Source organism: Cebus imitator, unplaced genomic scaffold (genome assembly GCF_001604975.1).
Source record: "Cebus imitator isolate Cc_AM_T3 unplaced genomic scaffold, Cebus_imitator-1.0 Scaffold77, whole genome shotgun sequence".
Taxonomy (NCBI): domain Eukaryota; kingdom Metazoa; phylum Chordata; class Mammalia; order Primates; family Cebidae; genus Cebus; species Cebus imitator.
The window spans coordinates 5,000,280-5,012,160 of NW_016107392.1; the positions used below are offsets into that span (position 1 = coordinate 5,000,280).

General features: G+C 41.3%; 1 protein-coding gene across 4 annotated transcripts in view; it reads left to right on the plus strand.

Moving 5' to 3' along the window:
• Window positions 1-11,881, plus strand: part of LOC108307292 — a 242,332-nt gene that overhangs the window by 145,285 nt on the left and 85,166 nt on the right. Inside the window, exon 1 of one of the 4 annotated variants that reach the window (XR_005200972.1) lies at window positions 4,676-4,968. The exons of the other annotated variants lie outside the window; for them this stretch is intronic. The gene's annotated coding sequence lies outside the window, so the exon portion shown is untranslated. Of the gene's footprint in view, window positions 1-4,675; window positions 4,969-11,881 lie in introns of those variants that run through there. 4 annotated transcript variants of the gene reach the window in all.

Sequence of the window (11,881 nt, forward strand, 5' to 3'; positions counted from 1 at the left end):
TGATCTGCCTGCCTCGACCCCCCAAGTGCTGGCATTACAGGCATGTGCCACCACACCCGGCTAATTTTGTATTTTTAGTAGAAACGGAATTTCTGCATGTTGGTCAGGCTGGTCTTGAACTCCCAACCTCAGGTGATGCCTGCCATGACTTCCCAAAGTGCTGGGATTACAGGCATGAGCAATCACACCCAGCAACCCCATCTCTTAAAAAAACAAAAAAGAGAATAATGATATAATCGTATCAAAGGAAAAGCACATGATATATTTGGAGGTAAAGTAAGGCATAATAACCAGTGTCATCAACTTTCAAAGCTCTTCATCATGACTAAATTTTCTTATATTTGCATACAGATATAATCATTCTTAGTTCTTATTTTATACCCTATATAATTATGAGCATTGCAGTGCAATTAAAATATGTATTTCATTTGAATATATAACATAACATACAGGATACGTGATGTGAAATCAGTTTTGTGAAGTGACCTGGATACTACCATTAGCAGCAATATTCCTAAGGGAAAAGTAGCCTCAGTCTTAAACCACAAACATAGAGATAAATTTTGGGAACATAAACAAGCATTTGAGGACTACTACTTTAATATCCTTCTTTTTTTTTTTTTTTTTTTTTTTTTTTTTTTTTTTTTTTTTTTTTTTTTTTTTTTTTTGATACAGAGTCTCACTCTGTTGCCCAGGCTGGAGTGCAGTGGCATGATCTTGGCTTACTGCAACCTCCGCCTCCTGGGTTCAAGCGATTCTCCTGCCTCAGACTCCCGAGTAGGTGGGATTACAGGCACCCACCACCATGCCCAGGTAATTTTTGTATTTTTACACATGGGGTTTCATCATGTTGGCCAGGCTGGTCTTGAACTCCGACCTCAGGCGATCCACCCGCCTCAGCCTCTCAAAGTGCTGAGATGTTATTATTTCTCTTAACTACACTTCAGTTCTTGGAAAGAGGCTGACTATTTTAAGATACTGTAAGTGCTACTACAGTGCTTCCATAAATATTTTATTGTCAATAAGTTAAAAAGGAAATTATAGGAAATTTAGAGTATTCGGGAAACAAGGATATGGTTAAGCATGGATTTTGAAAAGACAGTTCACTTTTATTCCTTTTGTGTATACGCTTCTGACACTTGCTTAGATATAAAGTTCCCTTCTTTTAAACACTGTTTATTCTATGGGACAGTTGATTACAGAACATTGGGACCTTCCCTGATTCAGATTAGTGGTCCCAGTGACCCAGAATAGCTGCTTCACTCTGGATATTTTCTCTTATATGTATTTGAAATGTGATGGCTTTGCCAAATGAGACACACTGTCTCTTTTAAAACTGAGAAATAGCTGGACTCTGTGGCTCACACCTGTAATGCCAGAGCACTTTGGAAGGCCAAGGTGGGCAGATCACCTGAGGTCAGGAGTTTGAGACCAGCCTGGCCAACATGGTGAAACCCTGTCTCTACTAAAAATACAAAAATTAGCTGGGCATGGTGGCAGGCACCTGTAATCCCAGCTACTTGGGAGGCTGAGCAGGAGAATTGCTTGAACCCAGGAGGCAGAGGTTGCAGTGCGCTGAGATCGTGCCGCTGCATTCCAACCAGAGTAACAGAGCCAGACTCCACCCCCCCAAAACAAACAAAACTGAGCAATAACACTCAGAAAAAGAAAAGATTATTAAACTTTTTTGTTAGCAGAAGTTTAGAAGTACATATTGCCTCTTCATGAAGGAATTTCAGTCTTTGTTCTCTGTGCTGAGCTGATATTAATATAATTTTCTTGATAATGATTACCTAGCAGCACTTTAAATTCATTTTCCATTTTAGAGCTCAGGTATACACACACACACACACACACACACACACACACACACACACACAGACACACACAGTGTACATACATATATATATATATATTTGCTTGAGTGTTAATATATAAGTCTGAAACTTACTGTCTTCTATGTAGCAAGCTAATGGTCACTAGTAGAAGTGAAATTTGGCAAGAGATCTTAATCATCAAGATGCTATTCTCATTCACTTAAACTGTATCTCCACAAAATTTTGTGTTTCTAAAATGACCTTGAACTTGCAACTATACCAAGGGTATTGTTTCCAGAGGGATACAGATGGAAATTATAATTTTCATGTCAGGGTCCACACTGACCGAGCATGTTTCAGAATTCCTAAGCTCAGTGTTGCAACTAGCATTTCAAATATGACTTGACATGACTTTAAAAATGTGTCAATGTATGCCCCACTTTGAGACACAAAGGCACACATAAAATAAAATGATAAAGTATTAATTTAAAAAATCATCAACCTCTGAGAAAATAGAAAACAGAGAGTCTTTGGGGTTTGGTGGCGTTGCCTCTGTAGCCACCCTGGGGCTGAGTCGAGGAAGTGGTCCCTAATAAAGAAGGCCTGTAGGCCCTGCAGCCCCCCTGCCACAGCGGCGAGCCTGGCCCACTTTTCTCTGGTGAGGATATTGGGCCTTCACCCAAGATTTCATTTAGGGGAACAGAAGGGATTTCAGTGCCAACACAATCTGAGAAACACTGCCCCAGCAGATCTGCATTTACCTATTAGGCAAAACACTTGGAATACCAAATGTACCACATCAGCTCATAACAGAAAGTCAGAAGTCAGCTTCCTTCCCTTTTGTGTTAAGATGCCATCATGCAAAGTCATCCTGAAACAAAGGTGGGGTAGAATTTGGAAAACCTGCTCCTAATAAGCTGTTTTCTAGGTTGAGCTCACGTTGGTGATGTCCAAAAAATATTTTCAAGTCATTGTAATGACGGGGTTTCCCCCAGTACTTTGGACTGAAATAAACCGGTTAGAATCGAGAACAGATGATAGGCAACTTCTCCAAAATTTCTGAAAGGTCACACAATCTTAGGGTAAATGAAGGAATAAGAATAGGAAATACAGAAAGATTATTTCTTTTAAATACATTTTCAACAGTATTTCTCTGTTTCCTTTCTAAAAAATCCTTTCTGTTGATAGAGCAGTTGGGATAGAAATGGACACACTTCAGCAGCACGGCTTCTTCCTTAGAGGACTCGCCGTGTGCCCTTTCTGTGAGATGTAGACACTGGAGGTTGTGTGTTCAGATACTTCGAAGATGTTGTTTTTTTGGTGAGACTTCTTTGGCAAAGAAAACTGCACATAAAATTCTTTATTTGGCATCTGCAACATAGTAACGATCCATGCAGGAGGAAGATAAGGGGGAGGGTCTCTGGAGAATCCCCCACCAGCCTGCGCACTGGGAAGAGGGGATGGAGCCTCGGGAAGTTCTCACCCTTTACAGCAGGGAGGAGCCTGGCCTCTCTGTTCCTGGGTGGTGACCTGGGATTCAATCTGTGAGATGGGGGTCTGTTAATAAAAACCCCTCTTGGTTTGCTGAGAGTCTTTTTCCTTTTCACTCAGTAGATTCTGTAAACCCATCAACCTTCAAAGTGTCTGCACACCTAACTTTCCCTGGTCATGTGACTAGTACGCAGTTTTTTTCTACAATAGTAAGAAGTCAGCATTAGTGTTCTTTCCCTCTCTTTTTCTTCCTCTTCTCTTTGGCAGTGTATTTTTTGTTTTCCAGTTGCAGCATCTGTTAGTGTAGTACTCATATTCACCCTCAAGTACTACATTTTTCGGGTTTCTACAGCTTGAACTTTTCTCTCTTGGTGGGGTGATGCAGAGGTGGGTGGGGAGGGAGATCAAGGGAACCCAGCCTGGCTCTCCTCTTATTTTCTTAGAGTTGGTAGCCACAAGTTGTCCTGAGAAGGCTTTGCTGTTCTTGTCGCTCCTGACTTCAGCAGGAATCAAAGACAAAAGTAATTGATTGATAAAGGAAGATGAAAGCGGCTATAATCAGCTGTTCAGTTCCATTGACAGGAAAAGTAGTCCTCAAACTCTGAAGACATAAGAATGACCTAGGATGCTAGTTAAAATTCATATTCCTGAGTTCTTCCACAGACAATTCTGAGTCCAGTCTTAGGTAATTCTTAGTTCGTAATGTTTTGGTTGATCACCAGTATAGCAGAAAGAGTAATACATTTTTTTTTTTTTTTTTGGAGATGGAGTTTCACTCATGTTACCCAGGCTGGAGTGCAATGGCGCGATCTCGGCTCACCGCAACCTCCGCCTCCTGGGTTCAGGCAATTCTCCTGCCTCCGCCTCCTGAGTAGCCGGGATTACAGGCACGCACCACCATGCCCAGCTAATTTTTTGTATTTTTAGTAGAAACGGGGTTTCACCATGTTGACCAGGATGGTCTCGATCTCTTGACCCTCGTGATCCACCCGCCTCAGCCTCCCAAAGTGCTGGGATTACAGGCTTGAGCCACCGTGCCCGGCCTGAGTAATACATTTTTAAAGAATTTTTATCACTCTTTGGTAGAGTTTGTCACCCCCAGGGAGCCCCAAAATTATGGCTCAGAATTCTTGGCTTAAAAAATGAGCCACACCATCCCCACACCTATATATGACTCTCAGGCAGGCATGTAACATGAACAAGCTTTGGCAGTGGTGTGAGATTTATTTGTAAATTGCCAGTGTCAACATAATTCTTGTTTCATTGGCATTGCCTAGTTAAGGAGTCAAATCTCACTGTGGTTCTCTCTGTGGTTTCTGTAGGTTTGGGGAGAATGCTTCAGAAAAACGAACCCTCTTCTAGTTTTGACTATCTAAGGAGTAAAAAAAAAAAAAAAGCCTGTCATCTTTCTGAATTAGAATATAAGACGCCTGCCCTGAAGTTGGCAAATCAGACTTCCACACGCATTGCCTTCATTTAGCCAATAGCCCGCTCTGAGTGTGTATATTACTATGTGCAGTTTCATTCATCAAGGGGATTTCAGGTTCCAGCGGCACGCAGCCTCCGGTCTTGAGTGACTCCTGAGCTTCGGCTCAGCAGTAACTCCTCCATAAAAACAAGTGTGTGCATCTGGCTATTAGAAGAATTCGTGCCCATCCAGGTAAGGACAAACTGGAAAAAATATTCCTTTTTTTCCCATGGGGTGTTTTTGAGATTTTAGAAAAACTGATCCTCTCTTTGAGAAGAGCTCAGAACTATTTGTCTTAAGTTTTTCCATCCAGACTGCTTTATCGTATGATCCAGTGTCTTACCCTTTTCACGTGAAATCTACCCTCTTCAAAACATAGATTCATTTTCAAATTTTAAAAGATAAGGTTCCATTTTCCTTTTTGTGCATGAAATTTTAAAAATTAAATCATCACAGTCGCTATTGGCTTAGAAGTGAGGTCTTACACTTTTAGGAAGTATACTTTCGAAGTTCGGAAGAAGGGAAATCTATGTTTGTATTTGATTTATGAAACACTGATTGTTAGATTTGTCAGACTTTTTCCTATATTAAAGGCCATATTTTCAGACATACTACAATCTGCTCTGACAAAGAAGCTGTGAGCGCTCTCACTCTGCCCCTTTTCTCCCGATCGGTGTTCTCATGGTGGCATCAGCTCATCTTTTTTCCCTAGGCATATGGTTTAGTCTGTGTACATTCAGCATAGTGGCAATTTTTCTTGAAGAAGTGACTAAGGCTTCTTGGATGAATTCTGTCTTTGAAAGAGGTGGTAGAATTGCATCAGAAAGGCATTTACAGTAAATGGCTACTCCCCCTTCCTGTAATGACTGCATGTGAAAGAATGCATTAATTCTTGTTTTGAGGAAATGAGAGTTGTAGAGTTCTATGAAAAACTCCCTTTTTATCATTAATTAACCAGGTTTGAATGTTCACATTTTAAGAATCAGGCTCATTTTGTGCTGTCTAAATAAAAGTAAAAAAGATACAGCTTTCCACTCATGTTCTATGTGATCAGTCATCTTGAACTCAAAAAGAGGAAATTATGTTGAATATGGCTGTAGTTAATGGCATAAGCCTAAATTAATTTTTATAGTCTTTTTTTAATATTAAATAACTATGCTTCTTAGCTGTGTTGCTGATTTGTCCATCAGGATTTAATTCTCAGTGTGATAGAAGATGAAGACTGAAAGGAAACTCCCATAGATTGTCTGGCCAGGAGTTCTCATGGAAGCAATGCCGTCCCCTGGGTGACAGTGGAAATGTGTGAGGTGTTCTGGTGGTACAATGAAGGATTTTTTTTTTTTTTTTTTTTTTTTTTGAGTGAGATGGCATCTTGCTCTGTTGCCCAGGCTGGAGTGCAGTGATGCAATCCTGCTCTCCGCAGTTTCCACCTCCTGGGTTCAAGCAACTCTCCTGCCTCAGCCTCCCGAGTAGCTGGGACTACAGGCCTGCACCACCACGCCCAGCTAACTTTTGTATTTTTAGCAGAGACAGGGTTTCGCCACATTGGCCAAGCTAGTCTCAAACTCTTGACATCAAGTGATCCACCCGCCTTGGCTTCCCAAAGTGCTGAGATTACAGGCATGAGCCACCGTGACGCCTGGCTTAATGAAGGATATTTCATGAGTGAGAGCCAGAGATTTTATATGTCCCACAGTAAAGACATAAAGAATTGCCCTATAGCGCGCATGGCTTTCAACCGTCCTGTTGGATATTCATGTAGTGAAAGATCAATTTATAATTTTCTGAGCCTAGACTTAACTCAATTTTTACATAAAAATGCAAAATAACTTTTGCATATTTTTAATATACACAGAATATAGTCATTGTCATTCTATGGTCCACCTACACACTTCTTTCATTTTCCTGCACTTTTAATATGGAAAGATTCTAATTTGACTTCTCTTAAATACAGGCTTGTTCTTCATAAGTAAGTTACAAGCATCCATTTGATTACATAAATAATTGGACCCGAAAACTATATATTGAAATGTGAAATATTTTTTTACAATTTGCTTTTCTTTTAGATTACCTTTTATGTTACATTTAGGATATTTATGTTGTGAAGCTGCATATACAGTAGTTAATATTGTCAACACATTTTAGTATAGTAAACGGCACTTGAAATTTTTTGTGTGTCATAGAAAGAAGGTTTTGAGACTAATGGGTAGGGTTTTGAACCAATGAACCAATCCCTGCCTCACTGCTTAAGGAAGGAGGGGATGCAGATTACCCAGATGGGAGAGATGCTAAGCTTCTTCGTGAAGCTCCCCAGGGAAGATTCTACTTGTACCTCATTAATTTGTTTTAGTATTTTGAAATCTTCATATTAAGCTAGTTCTTCCTTATTAATATTTTCTAGGAGTTTTCATATGTCAGTCTAAAACATGACCTAGTGCACGCCTATAATCCCAGCACTTTGGGAGGCCAAGGTGGGTGGATTAATGAGGTCAGGAATTAGACACCAGCCTAGCCAACGTGGTGAAATCCCTTCTCTACTAAAAGCACAAAAATTATCTGGGCATGGTGGCAGGCGCCTGTAATCCCAGCCACTCGGGAGGCTGAGGCAGGAGAATCGCCCAAACCCAGGAGGCAGAGGTTGCAGTGAGCCAAGATCGCGCCATTGCACTACAGCGTGGGCGACAGAGCAAGACTCTGTCTCAAAAAACAAAAACAAAAAAAACCCATGACCTTTGGTTACTCCCCTTCTATAGAAAAAACAGACTAAGAGAAGTAAACTTGTGTAAACTTGCAGAGGAGTTAAAAACAGACTCAGGTTTTCTTGAACAATGGACATGGTGGCACTGTGCCTTTGTCATGAACATAGTGCACGTATGCCATTTCAAACTGGTGACAGTACTGTAAGATACAACACATTATAGGCAAGGTATTGTCTGTATGGTAGATTAAATAATCAGGAATACAAAGGTTGGACACCATGGCTCACACCTGTAATCCCAGCACTTTAGGAGTCCGAGGCCGGTGGATCACTTGAAGTCAGGAGTTTGAGACCGGTCTGGCCAACATGGCAAAAACCCATCTCTACTAAAAATACAAAAATTAGCTGAGCATGGAGGCAGGCGCTTGTAGTCCCAGCTACTCAGGAGACTGTGGCAGGAGAATCGCTTGAACTCGGGAGGCGGAGGTTGCCCTGAGCCAAGTTGGCACCACTGCATTCCAGCCTGTGTGACAGAGTGGGATTCTATTTCAAAATAAAGGAAAAAAAAAAATACAAGTGTGAGGCTAAGGTACTCAAGCACGTGCACACTAGTGTTCCCTGTTGTTGTTTGAGGCTCGCATGTTTAATTTCATTGAACTTTTTCTTGTATTTTTGTTGTTCTTGTTGTGTGGGTGTAATTATTCTCAGATATTTCCAGGAATACAAATAAATTGGGTTTTTGTTTTTAGTTGTTTTAGAAAAAAAAAAAATCTTCTCTTTAATGTTCTGTTTCTTCCAGAGTCTTTTTAGACAGTCATCTCCCTTTTTTTAATTGTTGCTTGGGAGTGGGGAGGCTATAAGGTTTCTTGTTTCTTATAAAGACAGGAAGTAGTCATGAAAGGAGTAATTATTGATACACAGACTTTTCAATTACTGTTCTTTTTCTGCTTCCTTGTCACTTCTGTCACATACAGTTCTTACTTTTTCTGAGTCTGGAGCCTCTTTGGGATACAACAATAAAGTTAACAATTGACTGCCTCGGCAGTGTCCTCTCAGAACGCTGTGGGCTGTAAGCTGCCTCCACTTGGTTTCATCGGTCAGTACTCTCAGCACATCTTCTGGCTTCCTGACATTTGGTGACATCTCTCAGGCCCCTGAAACTTTCTGTTGTTGTGGGTGTATATACCCCTTTTATAATTGTGGTGGGGTCTTCCAGGTGCCCTGACCACCATCTTGAAAGGAGAAGCACTTTCTTTTTTTGTTTTCTTTTTGAGACAGTCTTTCTCTGTCGCCAGGCACCAGGCTGGAGTGCAGTGGCACAATCTCAGCTCACTGCAACCTCCGCCTCCCGGGTTCAAGCAGTTCAGGAGAAGTACTTTCATTTGTTGATTTGTCAGAAGTATACCTGAAGAAGTAAATTGGAAATGCCTTTAGCTAGGCGAAAAGATTAGATGGAGCATGATGACTGCAGTGGGTATTGGGATTGGGGAAAACGAACCTCAAAATTACTGGGTTGGGAGGAAACCGTAGGCTGACGTTATTTCCAGCCAGTGAAGATGTAGCCGTCAATCACAGAGCCCCAGAAGAGGAGCTTTTAGCTTTGTTGCTGGAAAGAAGTTGCATCTTGTAAAACGTCCAACTTAGTCATTTAAAAAAAAAAATTCTATAGAAGTAGTGGTAGTTGGCTGGGTACCTCTAATCCCAGCACTTTGGGAGGCTGAAGGGGGCGAATCACAAGGTCAGGAGTTCAGGACGAGCCTGGCCAACATGGTAAAACCCCGTCTCCACTAAAAATACAAAAAATTAGCTGGGTGTAGTGTCAGGCACCTGTAATCCCAGGTACTCGGGAGGCTGAGGTAGGAGAATCACTTGAACCTGGAAGGCGGAGGTTGCGGTGAGCTGAGATTGCACCACTGTACTCCAGCCTGGGCGACAAAGTTGAGACTCTGTCTCAAAAAAAAAAAAAAAAGTAGTGGTAGTTGTTGCTGATCTTAATACAAATTAAATGTGAATATGCTTGCTTAATTTCTTCCCTGCCTAAGAGTTTCTGCGCAAATCTCCTACTCTTCCCTTCTGTACTATTTATTTCTTGGGGTATACACCCTCATACTCTCTCTTCTCTTTCTTATAAGAAGCAACTCACATTCTCCTTTCCCATTTCCTGTGTGGAAAAAAGCTCCAAACCCTTATTAATTATCCCGTTGTCATGTTTATCAGGTCGGTCCTGAAAGCGTACAGCGGCCACTGTGAAGATGGGAAAAGTTAGATGTTGACTAATTAGTTATTTAACTTCTGTGACACAAGTGGTATCCGTTTGTGTCAGAAGGAAGTCTGAATTGATGTTTCGAGTCTCACACTTCCCTCATTTTACGTGGAAAGCAGTTTGTCGAAGATCCCTGGAGATCCTTCCCAGAGGTATTCCACAGTTAGGGCCAATCGCTGCAACACGATGGAACTTTGAGATTCTTGTCAGGCCCAGCCTCCTTTCTAACACAATACTAGGAGGCTAGAATCTACCTCTAGAATTTGCAAAGTAATACTGATGGATGCTAGGTATTTTTTATGTAGCTGCTTAGGGACAACTGAAGGTAGTAAGGATGATAAGGACCTCCTGCCATCTGACCTCTGTACCCCTGTAAGTTGTTTACTGGATGGTTCTGGATCAAAGAGCAGGTCCTCTGGGGCCATGCCCTTGGAAGCAGAGATGGAGACTAGTGAAATGTACTTAGCTCTGAGGGTGTGAGCTCCCAGGCAAGCAGAACACGCTTCTGATTTTATTCCTGGTATTGGCTGCCACGTATATCATTAGCCTATGCCAAACACCCCCTTTCCAAACCTTTCTGCCACCTGTTTCTCATAACTTCCTAGAGATGAAGAATGTACCTGGGTGCAGATTGTCAGATGTCTGCTGAAAAATGGTGGGCCTAAAAAGGACACTTTGTGACTGCAAGAATGTGGGACACTCCCACACTGGTCCTCGGAGCTGGCATATTGGTTGACTGTTACTGTTGAATGAGAGGAGAACCAGCAAGTTCTTTCGTTCCTCTGGAGGAAATACCTTGTATGGATAGTCCCCCAGAGAAGAGACAGCCGTGGATGGTTGTGAACTGAAGTCATTCAGATACAGTCCCCATTTGATGGAATCTAAGCGTGCAAATCAAATTACATTCTTCAGGGCGACATGGGGATGTCAAGCCAATTAACGAAGCCCTACCTTCCCCCCATTTTAATTGCTATAAAATGTATATGCAGTGAAATGCACAGACATTAAGTATACTCCTGTTCCCAAAGTCAAGAGATAGAAGATTTCCATCACCAAGTTTCCTCTTGCCCCCATCCAGCCATTCCCGACTGGTAATCTTTCTGCTTTCTGTCATTGCCGTCTTGTTCTTGAGCTTCCTCTAGATGGAATCATACAGTATATACTCTTTTGCATCTGGCTTTTTTTCACCCAACAGTTTTATATTGTCGTATGCATCATTTTTCCTTTATTGCTTGGTAGTATTGTATGAATAGACCCAATTTTAAAATCTGTTCTCCTGTTGACCGACATTTTCATTGTTTCCTCCTTTTGGCTATTATGCATATTAAGCTGCTATGAATGAGTTTTCTCTCACTTTCACTGTTTCTTTCTCTCTCTCTCTCTCTCTCTTTTGACAGTCTCGCTTTGCTGCCCAGGCTGAGGTGCAGTGGGGCAATTTCAGCTCACTGCAACCTCCACCTTCCAGACTTAAGCAGTTGTCCTGCCTCAGCCTTCCGACTAGCTAGGACTGCAGGCACGCACCACCACACCTGGCTAATTTCTAAAATTTTAGTAGAGATGGGGTTTCACCATGTTGGCCAGGCTGGTCTCAAACTCCTGACCTCAGATAATCCTCCTGCCTCGGCCTCTCAAAGTGCTGGGATTACAGGCGTGAGCCAACACACCCGGCCCACTCTCAACTCTTTTTTAGGCTTAATGACTGCAGCATACAGTAGGTGTATGTTTACCTCTGTAAGAAACTGCCAAGTCATTTTCCAAAGTAATTGTATCATTTTATACTCCATCAAGCAATTTATGAAAGTTCCAGGTGACCCAGTATCTTAATATTCATATATTGGTGGTTTTTCTAATTTTAGCTGTTCTCCTGGATATGAAGTATCTCATTGTGGTTTTCAATTTGCATTTTCTTGATGAATCACACACACTTATTAGCCATTTGTGTATCTTCCCTTTTGAAATGTCTATTCAAATATTTTGAGTCTGTTTTTCTTTTGCCTGTTTTTAAATTGGATTGTCTTCCTTATTATTTTGGTTGGTAGGAGTTTTATACATATTCTGGATAAGATATTCATGTCAGAAGTTTATGATGCAAATATTCTTCCAGTCTGCGGTCTACCTTCTATTTTTTTTTTTTTTTTTTTTTT